General features: G+C 30.8%; 1 long non-coding RNA gene across 1 annotated transcript; it reads left to right on the top strand.

The window, feature by feature from the left end:
- The first annotated feature begins 1,705 nt into the window (after positions 1-1,705).
- Positions 1,706-5,657, top strand: LOC147080006 (uncharacterized). The gene is made up of 3 exons (XR_015072285.1): positions 1,706-1,792; positions 2,879-3,012; positions 5,532-5,657. It is a non-coding gene; the product is annotated as an uncharacterized LOC147080006 (long non-coding RNA).
- The last annotated feature ends 535 nt before the right edge of the window (positions 5,658-6,192 follow it).

Genomic DNA, 6,192 nt, shown 5'->3' with positions numbered 1-6,192 from the left:
TCTGGTAGCTAAGAAGAACTTATCTTTAATCATTAGGTATCTTATCCTCCCTATGGTTAAATAGAACAATATCTCCAACAAATATTTTTAATTTAAAAAATCGAAAATTATATAAATTAGTGAATTACCTATATTGGTATATATCGTCGCCTCAATACTACAACTAGACAACTCTTATATGGTTATTGTTGGGAAAATGAAATTTAAACTTTACTTGATTCACAAAAATCTAGTCTGTAGTTTATTAATATTTAAAAAAAAAAACGGAAAATTGTGCTTGTCTAATTGGGAACAATTAAATAATGTTCGTTTGTATAAAAAAATATTTTAGATATAGTGTTTTATTTATTTAATGCATTTATGGTTATAAAGTTATCTAATATTTTCAAACACAAAATTCATACATTTCCCATTAACTTCTGACTTACCTAGTTTTATCATTTCGTAGATAAGGAAATATAGAATAATATTCAATATCTATTTCAAAAACAGTGAAAATCAAGTTATTTTGTTGTAGTATCAAGGTAACGATAATATAATTAATTAATTTTTTTATATTATTTTATTAAGAAACTTTTCTTTGGTTTATATTTATTGTAGCACAAATATATTCTTTAATTATTTAAAGTGACCAGAAAGGTAGTCCCAAAACACTTGTGTTACAAACTCTGGTCTAAATATTATGTAATCTGTACATAATATTGTCATTATTATAATAGTTCAGAAAATAATATGATTTACTTAGACTTATTATCAATACATATTTATTTACTACCGGCATTAATTAACTAAGTTCATTCATATTGCCAGACTCTGCGTAAGATTTTTTACGTCCATTTTAATACCGGCTCTGTATTTTACCACGTTTTTCTTAGTTCGTATTCTTGTTTGTCCGGTGGTTGTTTATCAATTTTAACTAACTTCCCGACTAGCTAGACATTTGAAACTTTTAGAATATATCAGAACACGATGCCAATGCATTCTTTTAATACTTTTAGCCATCTTTGAGTAGAATTGAATTCATTTTCAGTTAATTCTGTTTTGTATGAAAAATTATTTCGGAAGAAATCCGTAATCCAATCCAGTATTATTGGTTGCTAAGGGGGTGGTCATAGCAACTAAATTATTAATATATACGTGCGTTACTATGGAAATCAAAATGACATTTCTGTATTCTATATTTGTTGGTTTGTTGAAAAATATTTGTTGACAATTGCCTTATTTGTCCTAAATTATTAATACATAGAATTGTCAAGTTTATAAATGATTCAAACTAAAATTTAAAAACGCGGTATGTAAAAAGGTCTTTTTATCTTGTAATTATTTAAGATATATTTAGGATGTTAGCTTTTGTTTGAATTTGCTTTACTGGTTACTTGGTTACTTTGTTCTGCGCTGTTTTCGCCGCGTTGTTGGAATTTTATAGAAGAACATTTTTGAAAATCTAATAATTGATGAATAAAAATTTGTTGCAAAAATATGTTTTTATTACAGGATATAATGATTGCTTTGCGGGTATAGGTATATTGAATGCATGTATATATTGACTTGGTTGTTTGCTGGCTATTTTTTTCAGTCGATTCATAATGAAGTGACTTAATTTTTTCCGTTATTAAAGGTGGAATTATAAGCTATTCAGCACCAGTTGGTTCAAAGGAAAAGGGTGACCACATCGACAGTATGTACGACGGTTTCAGCGGGGAAGATGGAACCTTAACTAACGGGTTAGGCAGACTACTGGATGGGCAAGTTGGCGGTGACTTTTTCTCACTGGATATGGGATACGCTAGAGGTATATTCATTTTGTATTACAAATAACCCTATGTAATCAACTGACATTCAGTTACTTTATGACAGTGAAAGACAGCATTTTTATGGGTATGGCCAATTGAGCCCCGTTACGTAACAACGCCGTAATTTCGAAATCGTAATAATTTTTCGATAGTTTTAGGTGTTATCGTGTGTTATTTGAACTGAATTTATATATTTTTTAATTATTCGCACGTCGCATGGGGTATAAGCGTCCCTATGTTAGATATATTATCTACCAAATCTATACATATTATATAAAATACTGTTTAATGATTTGACGCACATTCACTATTAAATAAATGTTATGTTGATGAAATCATTAAGTATATATAGCAGGTTTCAATAAAAAAAAACTTCGGTAGGACGTGCTAGAATTTTTTCACACATTTAATTTAATAAGTGAGCCACAATAAATGAAATGGAAAGCTCCGGGTTGTGTATCATTATGATCAGAACCGGTTATTAGCTAATTGTACTAATTCTTCTTATCGGGCATTACACTCGAAAAAGGTGTGGTACTTAGGTAACATTTAAAAAAAATGACAATTTATGAATATTTTCAATTATGATTTATGCTCACACGATATTAATAATTATTTATAATCTTCATCCTACTGTGGGTGTTTAAAATGGACCCCATATTCCTATTAAAACACATATTTTTGGTCAAAGTAAACGTGTACCACCTCCTTAATGCTTAGTTTTCTAAATATAACTTGGTATCGTAGTAGAAGTAGGTAATCAATTATTAGTCTCGAGACTTATAAGCCAATAAGATGAGATTGACCATTTGTCATATTACAGGAGAGTATTTTTAAGAATGCATTCGTCGTGTATTTTTAACTACTTTTCGAGTTGAAAATAGTACCTAATTGTAACTTTGCTACAGAATAACTATTGCTGAAATAGTTTTGTGATTCACTAAAGATGACATTCTAAACAATTTTACTTTATAAATAACTCAGTTTCGTAAAAATGTCTCTACCCCCGTTTAGCTTCGTAACCTCGGTATAGTGACTACTCTACACTGAAAACTATATTTTATTCAAGTGATATTCTCTTTTAGGCAGTGGATGGGTCGCGTGGAGAAATGGGTCCACCGCCGATGGATACATGGAGCTCGTTTTCGAATTCGATCAACTTAGAAATATTTCTCAAATGGACTTATTTACTAATAACTACTTTAGTAGAAATGTGCAGGTGGGTAAAATTTTATCGCATTCAATGTTTTATCTTTGCACGATAATTTAACATTATTCATTATAAAGTAAAACATGAAATAATACAACAATTTTATCGATTTATTGTACGTTCTATCGCAAATTTATAAACTTACATATCGTTCAGTACATTAAATAAATAATTGTATAAGTACCAGCGCTTAAAATGGTAAATTTTACAAACCGGAACGCCCAATCATTAAAAAAATATAAGTAACCTAGTTATCTAATTTTATCTGTATTATAGAAAAATAAGTCTGTTAATTCTTTTGTTATATGGCCTAGCGCATACACTCAAATTATTTTTTCCACGAGAGCAATAATTTTGGGGATATTATGAACCAGAACGGCGCTCCGGGCCATTTTGAGCCCTGATAAGTACAAAACATACCCATAAAATATTAAAATGGCGACAAGTAAAATCATGATTGCAATAAGTATAAAAATTGATAATATTCAGATAAATTTTAAAACCAATTTTATTTAATTAGCTTATGTACAAATTTTGTCAATAATAATTATTATTGTATAACACAAATTAAATATATACCTATCTAGTTACGTACTCTTGAACTCTCTCTTCAAAGTTACAAAACCAAAAACAGAACAGTTACAAAACAGAACATGACAAGACAGAACATGACAAAACAGAACATGACAAAATAGAACAGTGACAAAACAGAACAACGATAAATATAACTATGACCTTTCAGGAAAAATATAAATTTAATATGGAAATTGTCTTATCTCTTTTATGTTGATAGATTTTTAATAGCACAGATTACGCCATAATAAATCAAATTATAAAATATAACTAATTTCTGCATTCCTAATCGCTAGATTGCCGCGTGGATTAAGCACCGGTCTATAGTGTCGAGGGTCCCAGGTTCGAATCCTGGGTCTGGCAAGTTCACATATTGTTTTTCAATTTGTGCATGAGTCAGAGTATGGTCCTAATAGGTTGAGCAAGTGGCTGACATCCATTTCTCGTAAAAATAAAATCTGTTTATACAAACCTCCACTCTGCGGAGGCCCATATGATCATATTATGATCGGACATGGTCAAAAGAAAGAAAGAATCGCTAGAAAGCCTCAAATAAACGGGACCTTACTCGGTGTTGCCGGCAAGCTTAGGATATCTCATCTTAATCAATATAAAATGTTCAAAATGATTGTGTGACTAAGTATAACGAAATAATGACCTAACCTAACTTAAATAGATTCCACAAAAATTATTGTTTCATTTTTCCTCTGGCTGTTCTGTTTTGTCCGGTTACCGTTTATGTATGGTGTACTTTGATGATTTGATTTTCGTACATTTGTAACGTGCCCGTTGTTATAATTTTTAAATTATCATAACTTTTGAAAATATGACGTGACCCACTCAATATTCTATTTGACATAATTTTGGGTCGCGAAGAATTGTCGTGATTCATGTGTTAATAATCTTTATAACATGCCTTTTATATTTTGTATTCAATTAAAATTAATTAAAGACAATTCAAACTACCATATTTCAATTATTATGTTTGTTAACATAGAATAGAGTGATGAATATTATCAAAACCAGTAGGCAGTATATATGTATTTGCTATGTTAATATACCGGGATAAAAATAATATGTACCTACCAACTGAGATTGTTTATCTCCTTAAGTACAGACCTACAAACTTATGTGAAGAATGGGATGGGGGAGCCACTGTTGAAAACTACCCAATCAAGACTCGTAACTGGACAAAATCTGACATTCGAATGACATTTTCAAAATGGCGTCATATGGTAGTTCGTAGTTCCATTTTTGGCCATTCTACAGATAAGTTTGTAGGTCTGTAATCGTTTTTTATATTAAAGAAATACTTAGGTACCTTTTAATTTCATGTTCATTATCTTCCTTTTCTTTGAGACTACAGATACCATTTTAAAGAATCTTATTAATGTAGCAATCATATCACTCAGCATTACATGAGTGACACGTTTTAATGTATATTCTGTTGTCAAAACAATGAAGAGATAATGATTATCAGCATTTCTTCAATCTTAATTAAATCATTAGGGTCTGTTATGATTTCTTAATTGCGACAATATCTCTTACAATATGTAATACTGCATTTGTATAAATAAGAAGGACAATTTATGAATCCTCGCTCACTCATCGAGTCCGTCACTCGACGTAGTCAACCGTCATTCTACTCGAGTCAGTTCATTAATATAATCAATATCTTGATCACATCGATTTCACCAGTACATCCATTCCCGCGTATTTATTGTATTGTGGTATCAACAATGAACTCTCTCCTAACAACTAAGCTACAACGACTTTATCTCCTCCACCTTATCTACCCCCAAATCGATATTTAATTGATAAATTGATATTTTGCATTCATTAAATTTTTATTTATTTTAAAAAATACTAGTTACACTTTCGAACACTACACAGTTTATTTCAAAATAACACAACTAGCAAAATAAAAGAAAATCCCGTCTCTTTTCTTTTTACAGATTTTCAGCACAGCAGTCGTATTTTTCAGCATTGGCGGAAAATTTTATAACGGAGACCCGGTTGTGCATTTGCAGCACCCGGACAAAAGATTGGAGACTGCTAGAAATGTTACAATAGTTTTTAGAGGGGGACGCGTGGCCAGATTTATTCGTGTTAGGCTTTATTTTGCCTCTGAGTGGATTATGCTCAGTGAGGTCTATATCCAATCAGGTGAATTGATTGATAATTATTTATTTACGTCATGTACTTACTATAATATTAATCTGTCTGTATAAAATAATTCATTTGAACGACAAAACGATAAAATAGGCTGTACCTCGATAACTTCCATCTGTTTTAATAATTGAAATAATACTTATTTATTAAGTTGTTTCAGCACGTATACACCGTTTACACGTACATATTGTATTTACTGCTAAAAGCCATAAAAAAAATGTATGTGTAAACACGTATTAACGTACAAATTGCAAGATTGCATGCATACATCATAAAAGTTCAGAAGCTTCTAAAATTTCACGCGACAATTGGAATGTGCAATATCTGCGCCTGCGCAGTAGAACGATAGTAGTGAACCTGCCGGTAAAAAAACGAACTACACCGCGCAGACTCATTTTGAGGTTAATCGATTTTCAAGACTTGTCACCATAAAATAGTACCATA

The sequence above is a fragment of the Rhyacophila brunnea genome, unplaced genomic scaffold (genome assembly GCF_057557595.1).
Source record: "Rhyacophila brunnea isolate RB1 unplaced genomic scaffold, BYU_Rbru_1.0 scaffold_1, whole genome shotgun sequence".
NCBI lineage: Eukaryota > Metazoa > Arthropoda > Insecta > Trichoptera > Rhyacophilidae > Rhyacophila > Rhyacophila brunnea.
The sequence above is the reverse complement of the archived record's forward strand: the minus strand, read 5'-3'. Positions and strand labels throughout refer to the sequence as shown.